Genomic DNA, 11,139 nt, shown 5'->3' with positions numbered 1-11,139 from the left:
TGTTATGCTTCAGACAGTTACGTGACCGCAGGTATGCTCTTACAGAGCCTGCCAGCCTCTTCAAATGTGGCAAATCACACGTTTCTGCGAAATCCTCAGCTCGGAGCTGTGACGCCTCAAAGTTTGTCACAATGTTAAGTCTATGGGATTTTTGGGCCGCTTTTTGCCCCTGGGGCAAATACACGTACCCCGATAAGCTTATAAAAGTCATAGCACACGTGTCCTCAATAGGCCGTTCGATTTGATACCTCATTCGTGGGTCTACGCCAAACGGTGCGGGACGAGTTAGGTGCCGAAGTTTTGTACGGAGATAGAATAATAAAAAGTATAAAAATAAAAATAAGTATGTGAGATTACAATAGTGATGCTTTGCAAGCACCACTAAAAATAAAAATAAAAATAAGTATGTGAGATTACAATAGTGATGCTTTGCAAGCACCACTAACTAGATGGGGACATTTCCTGAAGAAAATGTGAGTGGTGCTTGCCGTGGCAAAACTCGTCAAACAGCATGTTGTAACTTGAAAAGAACAAAAATTACGGTCATAAATAAATCAACCCAGAAGTCTGTACGATTTTCTGGTGCAGAAATATGTGATTTGTTACTCGGTTGCTAGGGTAAGCCCATGTGGTTGCTATGCAGTTACCAAGGTAATACAATACATGGCTCCTTTCCATCCTGAGTGAAATAAGTCAACCCGGAAGTCTGTAGTGTTTTGTGGTGCAGAGATATGTGATTTGTTACTCGGTTGCTAGGGTAAACCCATCTGGTTGCTAGGCAGTTACCATAGTGATAGTAATGAAGTCTCCTTGCCATCCTTATTGAAATAAGTCAACCCGGAAGTCTCTACTATTTTCTGGTGCAGAGATATGTGATTTGTTACGCGGTTGCTAGGGTAACCCCATCTGGTTGCTAGGCAGTTTCCATAGTGATAGTAATCAAGTTTCCTTGCCATCCTGAGTGAAATAAATCAACCCAGAAGTCTGTACTATTTTATGGTGTAGAGATATGTGATTTGTTACTCGGTTGCTAGGGTACTATGTGTAGTTGCTAGGGAGTGGCTTGGCAGCTGCCAATCATGAAATTCCAAAGGCTGCTTGTCAGTATGAATGACATAAATCAACTCCCATGCCTCTGTGACATTCAGAATGGAAGATATCCCTCTATGGATTTTGGTTGCTAAGGTGCTCGACAGTAGTTGCTAGGGAGGGGCTAGGAAGTGTTGAGGTGATTCATGATTGGCTGTTTGCTGCCCCGAGTCAAACGAGACCACCCTTGTGTTGGTATGACACTTCTAGCCGGAGATATCCCTTTGATCTCTTTCATTAGAAGTCTATGGGACTTGTTGCTAAGGTCCTCTAAATGGTTGCTAGGGCGTGGCTTGATAGCTTTGCAATGATCCTGACAGACTGATTGGTCGTCTTAGTGAAATGAGGCAGGCCCCTTGTCTCTATGACACTGTGATCCAGAGCTATGTTTAATAAAAAATCCCTATTTCATGGGCCGTCCTACACCATTGTAAGTCAATGGGGGCAACTTTGGGCAGCTCCTGCCCCCCAGGGTGCAACTTTTACCCCATATTGAGGTATGCTCTTACAGAGCCTGCCAGCCTCTTCAAATGTGGCAAATCACACGTTTCTGCGAAATCCTCGCTCGGAGCTGTGACGCGTCAAAGTTTGTCTCAATGTTAAGTCTATGGGATTTTTCGGCCGCTTTTTTGCCCCTGGGGCAAATACCGTACCCCGATACGCTTATAAAAGTCATAGCACATGTGTCCTCAATAGGCCGTTCGATTTGACACCTCATTCGTGGGTCTACGCCAAACGGTGCGGGACGAGTTAGGTGCCGAAGTTTTGTTAAGAGATATAAAAATAAAAATAAAAATAAAAACTAGATAGGTACATTTCCTGAAGAAAATGTGAGTGGTGCTTGCCGTGGCAAAACTCGTCAAACAGCATGTTATAACTTGAAAAGAGAAAAAATTATGGTCATAAATAAATCAACCCAGAAGTCTGTACGATTTTCTGGTGCAGAAATATGTGATTTGTTACTCGGTTGCTAGGGTAAGCCCATGTGGTTGCTATGCAGTTACCAAGGTAATACAATACATGGCTCCTTTCCATCCTGAGTGAAATAAGTCAACCCGGAAGTCTGTAGTGTTTTCTGGTGCAGAGATATGTGATTTGTTGCTCGGTTGCTAGGGTAACCCCATCTGGTTGCTAGGCAGTTACCATAGTGATACTAATGAAGTCTCCTTGCCATCCTGGTTGAAATAAGTCAACCCGGAAGTCTCTACGTTTTTCTGATGCAGAGATATGTGATTTGTTACTCGGTTGCTAGGGTAAGCCCATCTGGTTGCAAGGCAGTTACCATAGTGATACTAATGATGTCTCCTTGCCATCCTGATTGAAATAAGTCAACCCGGAAGTCTCTACGTTTTTGTGATGCAGAGTTATGTGATTTGTTACTCGGTTGCTAGGGTAACCCCATCTGGTTGCTAGGCAGTTAACATAGTGATACTTATCAAGTCTCCTTGCCATGCTGATTGAAATAAGTCAACCCGGAAGTCTCTACGTTTTTCTGATGCAGAGATATGTGATTTGTTTCTCGGTTGCTAGGGTAAGCCCATCTGGTTGCTAGGCAGTTACCATAGTGATAGTAATGAAGTCTCCTTGCCATCCTGAGTGAAATAAATCAACCCGGAAGTCAGTACTATTTTCTGGTGCAGAGATATGTGATTTGTTACTCGGTTGCTAGGGTAACCCCATCTGGTTGCTAGGCAGTTACCATAGTGATAGTAATCAAGTGTCCTTGCCATCCTGATTGAAATAAGTCAACCCAGAAGTATCTACGTTTTTCTGATGCAGAGATATGTGATTTGTTACTCGGTTGCTAGGGTAACCCCATGTGGTTGCTAGGCAGTTACCATATTGATACTAATGAAGTGTCCTTGCCATCCTGGTTGAAATAAATCAACCTGGAAGTCTGTACTCTTTTCTGGTGCCGAGATATGTGATTTGTTTCTCGGTTGCTAGGGTAACCCCATCTGGTTGCTAGGCAGTTACCATAGTGATAGTAATCAAGTGTCCTTGCCATCCTGAGTGAAATAAATCAACCCGGAAGTCAGTACTATTTTCTGGTGCAGAGATATGTGATTTGTTACTCGGTTGCTAGGGTAACCCCATCTGGTTGCTAGGCAGTAATCATAGTGATAGTAATCAAGTGTCCTTGCCATCCTGATTGAAATAAGTCAACCCAGAAGTCTCTACGTTTTTCTGATGCAGAGATATGTGATTTGTTACTTGGTTGCTAGGGTAACCCCATCTGGTTGCTAGGCAGTTACCTTAGTGATACTAATGAAGTCTCCTTGCCATCCTGATTGAAATAAATCAACCCAGAAGTTTCTCTGATTTTCTGGTGCAGAGATATAGTTACTGCTAAAGGGTTGCTAGGGTACTCTGTTTAGTTGCTAGGGAGTGGCTTGGCAGCTGCCAATCATGAAACTCCAAAGGCTGCTTGTCAGTATGAATGATATAAACCAACTCCCATGCCTGTGTGACATTCAGAATGGAAGATGTCCTCTATGGATTTTGGTTGCTAAGGTGCTCGACAATGGTTGCTAGGGAGGGGCTAGGAAGTGTTGAGGTGATTCATGATTGGCTGTTTGCTGCCCCGAGTGAAACGAGACCACCCTTGTGTTTCTATGACACTTCTATCCGGAGATATCCCTTTGATGTCTTTCATTAGAAGTCTATGGGACTTGTTGCTAAGGTGCTCTAAATTGTTGCTAGGGCGTGGCTTGATAGATTCAAAATGATCCTGAGATACTGATTGGTCGTCTGAGTAAAATGAGCCCGCCCCATTGTCTCTATGACACTGTGATCCAGAGCTATGTTCAATACAAATCCCAATGCCATTTCATTTCATGGGCCGTCCTACACCATTGTAAGTCAATTGGGGCATTTTTGGGCAGCTCCTGCCCCCAGGGGTGCAACTTTTACCCCATTTTGAGGTATGCTCTTACAGAGCCTGCCAGCCTCTTCAAATATGGCAAATCACACGTTTCTGCGAAATCCTCGCTCGGAGCTGTGACGCGTCAAAGTTTGTCGCAATGTTAAGTCTATGGGATTTTTCGGCCGCTTTTTGCCCCTGGGGCAATTACTGTACCCCGATCGCTTATAAAAGTCATAGCACACGTGTCCTCAATAGGCCGTTCGATTTGACACCTCATTCGTGGGTCTACGCCAAACGGTGCGGGACGAGTTAGGTGCCGAAGTTTTGTACGGAGATAGAATAATAAAAAGTATAAAAATAAAAATAAGTATGTGAGATTACAATAGTGATGCTTTGCAAGCACCACTAATAAAAAGTATAATAATAAGTATGTGAGATTACAATAGTGATGCTTTGCAAGCACCACTAATAAAAATAAAAATAAAAATAATAAGTATGTGAGATTACAATAGTGATGCTTTGCAAGCACCACTAATAAAAAGTATAATAATAAGTATGTGAGATTACAATAGTGATGCTTTGCAAGCACCACTAATAAGTATGTGAGATTACAATAGTGATGCTTTGCAAGCACCACTAAATAAAAATAATAAGTATGTGAGATTACAATAGTGATGCTTTGCAAGCACCACTAATAAAAATAAAAATAATAAGTATGTGAGATTACAATAGTGATGCTTTGCAAGCACCACTAATAAGTATGTGAGATTACAATAGTGATGCTTTGCAAGCACCACTAATAATAAGTATGTGAGATTACAATAGTGATGCTTTGCAAGCACCACTAATAAGTATGTGAGATTACAATAGTGATGCTTTGCAAGCACCACTAATAATAAGTATGTGAGATTACAATAGTGATGCTTTGCAAGCACCACTAATAATAAGTATGTGAGATTACAATAGTGATGCTTTGCAAGCACCACTAATAAGTATGTGAGATTACAATAGTGATGCTTTGCAAGCACCACTAATAAGTATGTGAGATTACAATAGTGATGCTTTGCAAGCACCACTAATAAGTATGTGAGATTACAATAGTGATGCTTTGCAAGCACCACTAATAAGTATGTGAGATTACAATAGTGATGCTTTGCAAGCACCACTAATAAGTATGTGAGATTACAATAGTGATGCTTTGCAAGCACCACTAATAAAAATAAAAATAATAATAAGTATGTGAGATTACAATAGTGATGCTTTGCAAGCACCACTAATAAAAATAAAAATAAAAATAATAAGTATGTGAGATTACAATAGTGATGCTTTGCAAGCACCACTAATAATAATAAGTATGGCGAATAACAATAGTGATGCCTTGCCTTTGGCAAGCACCACTAATAAGTATGGCGAATAACAATAGTGATGCCTTGCCTTTGGCAAGCACCACTAATAAGTATGTGAGATTACAATAGTGATGCTTTGCAAGCACCACTAATAATAAGTATGTGAGATTACAATAGTGATGCTTTGCAAGCACCACTAATAAGTATGGCGAATAACAATAGTGATGCCTTGCCTTTGGCAAGCACCACTAATAATAAGTATGTGAGATTACAATAGTGATGCTTTGCAAGCACCACTAATAATAATAAGTATGTGAGATTACAATAGTGATGCTTTGCAAGCACCACTAATAATAATAAGTATGTGAGATTACAATAGTGATGCTTTGCAAGCACCACTAATAAAAATAATAATAAGTATGTGAGATTACAATAGTGATGCTTTGCAAGCACCACTAATAATAATAAGTATGTGAGATTACAATAGTGATGCTTTGCAAGCACCACTAATAAAAATAAGTATGTGAGATTACAATAGTGATGCTTTGCAAGCACCACTAATAATAAGTATGTGAGATTACAATAGTGATGCTTTGCAAGCACCACTAAAAATAAGTATGTGAGATTACAATAGTGATGCTTTGCAAGCACCACTAATAATAAGAAAAATAAGTATGTGATATTACAATAGTGATGCTTTGCAAGCACCACTAATACTAATAAGTATGTGAGATTACAATAGTGATGCTTTGCAAGCACCACTAATAATAATAAGTATGTGAGATTACAATAGTGATGCTTTGCAAGCACCACTAATAAAAAATATAACTAGATAGGTACATTTCCTGAAGAAAATGTGAGTGGTGCTTGCCGTGGCAAAACTCGTCAAATAGCATGTTATAACTTGAAAAGAACTACAATTATGGTCATAAATAAATCAACCCAGAAGTCTGTACTATTTTCTGGTGCAGAAATATGTGATTTGTTACTCGGTTGCTAGGGTAAGGGCATGTGGTTGCTATGCAGTTACGAAGGTAATACAATACATGGCTCCTTTCCATCCTGAGTGAAATAAGTTAACCCGGAAGTCTCGACTACTTTCTGGGGCAGAGATATGTGATTTGTTACTCGGTTGCTAGGGTAAACCCATCTGGTTACTAGGCAGTTACCATAGTGATACTAATGAAGTCTCCTTGCCATCCTGATTGAAATAAGTCAACCCGGAAGTCTCTACGTTTTTGTGATGCAGAGATATGTGATTTGTTACTCGGTTGCTAGGGTAACCCCATCTGGTTGCTAGGCAGTTACCATAGTGATACTAATGAAGTCTCCTTGCCATCCTGATTGAAATAAGTCAACCCGGAAGTCTCTACATTTTTGTGATGCAGAGATTTGTGATTTGTTACTCGGTTGCTAGGGTAACCCCATCTGGTTGCTAGGCAGTTACCATAGTGATACTAATCAAGTCTCTTTGCCATCCTGATTGAAATAAGTCAACCCGGAAGTCTCTACGTTTTTGTGATGCAGAGATATGTGATTTGTTAGTCGGTTGCTAGGGTAACCCCATCTGGTTGCTAGGCAGTTACCATAGTGATACTAATGAAGTCTCCTTGCCATCCTGATTGAAATAAGTCAACCTGGAAATCTCTACGTTTTTGTGATGCAGAGATATGTGATTTTTTACTCGGTTGCTAGGGTAACCCCATCTGGTTGCTAGGCAGTTACCATAGTGATACTAATCAAGTCTCCTTGCCATCCTGATTGAAATAAGTCAACCCGGAAGTCTCTACGTTTTTCTGATGCAGAGATATGTGATTTGTTACTTTGTTGCTAGGGTAACCCCATGTGGTTGCTAGGCAGTTACCACAGTGATACTTATCAAGTCTTCTTGCCATCCTGATTGAAATAAATCAACCCAGAAGTCTCTCTGATTTTCTGGTGCAGAGATATAGTTATTGCTAAACGGTTGCTAGGGTACTCTGTTTAGTTGCTAGGGAGTGGCTTGGCAGCTGCCAATCATGAAACTCTAAAGACTGCTTGTCAGTATGAATGATATAAACCAACTCCCATGCCTCTGTGACATTCAGAATGAAAGATATCCATCTATGGATTTTGGTTGCTAAGGTGCTCGACAATGGTTGCTAGGGAGGGGCTAGGAAGTGTTGAGGTGATTCATGATTGGCTGTTTGTTGTCTCGAGTCAAACGAGACCACCCTTGTGTTTCTATGACACTTCTATCCGGAGATATCCCTTTGATGTCTTTCATTAGAAGTCTATAGGACTTGTTGCTAAGGTGCTTTAAATTGTTGCTAGGGCGTGGCTTGATAGCTTCACAATGATCCTGAGAGACTGATTGGTCGTCTGAGTAAAATGAGCCCGCCCCCTCGTCTCTATGACACTGTGATCCAGAGCTATGTTCAATACAAAATCCCTATGCCATTTCATTTCATGGGCCTTCAGTAGTTCTTATAATATACTTTGTGTCAAAAAATGATTTATGGCCCTGATTTATGGTTTAATTGCTGTTCCTTTGACCTTTCCCCTTCCGCCCACCGCCCCGCCCCACCCGCCCTGCCCGCCCTCTTTCCCTCCCACCCACCTTCCCCCATTCCGGTGTGTGTGTTGTGGTGTGACGTGTTTGGTCATATCTGATGTTATATGTCTGCAGAGGTATCCGCCCCCACAACTGTGTATTTAAAAAGAGTTTAGGTTTGAAAATGAGATGTCAAGATAATGTATGGTTGATGATGAAATAATTCATTGTTGTAATCATTGAGTTGTTTTTCAGAAACATGTTAAAGTAATGTGTGTGTGGGGTTCATTTGGATTTATTATTATTATTGTAAGACATAAAAAACAGTATTATGTTTAAAATGTGTTTAAATGACATCTTTAATGAGCGTGTAATGCTTGGTGTCAAACATGGTACAAGTTTTTTATTAACAAAAGGGTGAAAATGTGTTTTCTAAAACAGTGGATATTGGATAAGACAAAAAACATTCAGATGGTCGCTTTAAAATAAGGATTTAATGGTTAATGATTGTTATTTACTTTTTAACAGAGGAGAAAATGTGTTTTTAAACACCTCTCAGACTCCCATATGGTCTAGAGGTTAGGATTCCTGGTTTTCACCCAGGCGGCCCGGGTTCGACTCCCGGTATGGGAGAGGTGTGTCATGGTAATCCCCTGAGCTCTGATCTACGCGGAGCTGTTGTGAAAACAAAGGCAATTCAGTGGCATTCTCGGCACAATGACGTGGTTTTCAACAACTATAATCTTTGATATTGGTTTAACAAATACACGTATTATTAAAAACAATATTTCATTTAATTGTAGTTCTAACAACAGGTGTTTCTAAACAGTGGATATTGACTGATCAAAATCAAAGGATGCTAGTCATTTTTAAAAATAATAAATAAATCGTTAGCAAATGCATATGTGGTATTTTATTAGTGACCTTTTTTATAGATCAAAGGTTCAGATTGTCAAAACACATCAAAGACATTTTTAAAAATATTGAAAATAGTTTATCATCCTTAATCTTTGATATTAGATTAACAAACACAATAATTAATTTTATCTGTAACACTAACAAAAGGTCTTACATTTTAACCCTCAGAGCCCGACGGCATCGTCCACGACATCACACGGCACCTCCGATAAATATTTATATAATTTGATGAAAGTTTTATCGATTTTCTTACCGTTTTTTCCAGCAGAAAGCTAACGAGCTAGCCATCACGGGGGTGTCTTTGGTGTCTTTGTAGCCTTTACAGAAGGTTTTCTATCCAGCCCGGAACTTGTGCCTCTTTTCTGAGTTTTTCAGCAATAAATCCAAACACTTACATCCAAGATTTATCCACTTGATGTCCATAATTTATCAATTCTCCATCATTTTTGCCGCTAGCTCGATGATAGCTGCCATTTTGGATATCACATGATGCTTTGCGTGAGGTTGTTGACCAATGACAGGCTGATCCGTCTTCCACGTTGGTGTGCGTCATTACGCATGAACCAAGCTCTGATATTGTGGAGAGAGAAACGCACGGCAAAGTAGTTTTGAGGAGAGAGAGAGCGCACGGCAAAGTAGTTTTGAGGAGAGAGAGAGAGAGAGAGACGCGCCAGCAACAAAGTGACCATGTACCTGTGCCAACATCAGACCAAACTGAAACCAGCAAGAAGGCCTCCTATGGTAGAAGGCAATGTGTGAACTGCAAGCAGACAAGGCAGGTCAAACAGGCCACCCCCTGGAAATGCAAAGCCTGTGATGTGGCCCTCTGTGTGATTGCTGATAGGAACTGTTTTGAGGCTTGGCACCAGTGAATGAGGCAAAAAACGCCTGGACTTTTTTGGAAAAATGTAAATAGTTTTGGTTCTGTAGAAGTTACAATGTTTATTCCTGTGCTCCAGGACTCCAAAGACATGAACAAACTGTTTTCCAGAGGAAATTTGCTTAGCTTTTATTTATTTGTGTGTGATTTCAATAAATATTTGAGTGATTCAATTTCCGTTTTATTTTTTCATTTGTCTTTATGGTCCCATAACTTATTTTACATTCAGGTGACATCAATGCAACATAAATATGCTGAAAGTCCAATTTGTCTTGAAAAAAAAGAGGTGTGTCAATTGTCTGTGCACAACAGGGTTGATGTTTTACAAGCTTTTTTAGTAAATAAAACCAGACGGAAAATGAATTGTAAAAATGCCCTTAGGTCTTAAAGGGTTAAAAACAAAATAGTTCGCTTTATAAAATACAGATTTAACACAAAAATCTTACATTAGTTCTGCGCAGTCCTTTCATGAGCGAGGGGTTGCGATAATGGTTTAAGAACAGTGACAAATGCAAGACAGTCCTAAAACCTATGTTAATTTCATATCATCATTTCTCTTAGGAGATATATGTGTGTGTGTGTGTGTGTGTGTGTGTGTGTGTGTGTGTGTGGCCTATAGAGGGTTGATGGATAGATAATTACCTAAACTTTGTGTCAAAATTGGGCTTCCGTGCAGAGGGGGTAACTTTTTACCATTTGTGCGGTATGTGTGTGAAAATTGCGCTTTAACTGACAAAACATGTGCTTTGTCACTACAAATGAGTACCGTCAGTATTTTGGTAAACAGGTTTATTTTATATAGAATTGTGACGAAATATCTTTAATACAAACGTTTGTTACATTTTTTATTTTTTAACCATGAGATTCTAAAACAGTGGATATTGAATGATATTAGTTTATTTTACGCAAACAGAGGATACTGGCAGTGCAAACTCATTTAGACGACACTTTAAAATAAAACGAATAAAATGATTAACAAGGGTTATTTATTTTTACCAGAGACTAAAACGTATTTTAAACCAAATGTTCAGATTGGCAAACACAATATTGGCGTTTGAAATAGTATGCATTATAAATTGTAACTTTAACACGTGTTGTATTGCATTTTTCCAATCAAATTGATAAGGCGTTTTTTGATCCAAACCTTAAGGCGACGCTCGACAAATGTTTTGTGGCGGGGGCTCGTCTTCATGCGGCGGGGTAATTAATTTTATGTTCCAGACTTTAAGGCGACGATCGACAAATGTTTTGTGGCGGGGGGTGAAGACGCACCAAGATCTCGAAGCGTTAATGTAAATCTTTGAACTCTGAATATTTCACAACTGGGGGTTTTGGTATAGTCTATCGGCAGTCCTTTTAAATGATTCAGCCACAGATTAAACTATCAAACATACCAATGTTGATTTATTCAGTTCTAAAAGAGTTTAACTAAACATACATCCAAGAAATAGTTTACACAAATTATATTTGTAGGCTACTATTAATATTGTAAATATCCATGGGTGCG

At 39.6% G+C, this 11,139-nt stretch overlaps 1 non-coding gene across 1 annotated transcript; it reads left to right on the top strand.

The window, feature by feature from the left end:
* The first annotated feature begins 8,395 nt into the window (after positions 1-8,395).
* Positions 8,396-8,467, top strand: trnae-uuc (transfer RNA glutamic acid (anticodon UUC)). The gene has a single exon. It is a non-coding gene; the product is annotated as a tRNA-Glu (tRNA).
* Positions 8,468-11,139: the final 2,672 nt, after the last annotated feature.

This window comes from Xyrauchen texanus, unplaced genomic scaffold, assembly GCF_025860055.1.
Source record: "Xyrauchen texanus isolate HMW12.3.18 unplaced genomic scaffold, RBS_HiC_50CHRs HiC_scaffold_510, whole genome shotgun sequence".
In the NCBI taxonomy this organism is placed as follows: domain Eukaryota; kingdom Metazoa; phylum Chordata; class Actinopteri; order Cypriniformes; family Catostomidae; genus Xyrauchen; species Xyrauchen texanus.
The sequence above is the reverse complement of the archived record's forward strand: the minus strand, read 5'-3'. Positions and strand labels throughout refer to the sequence as shown.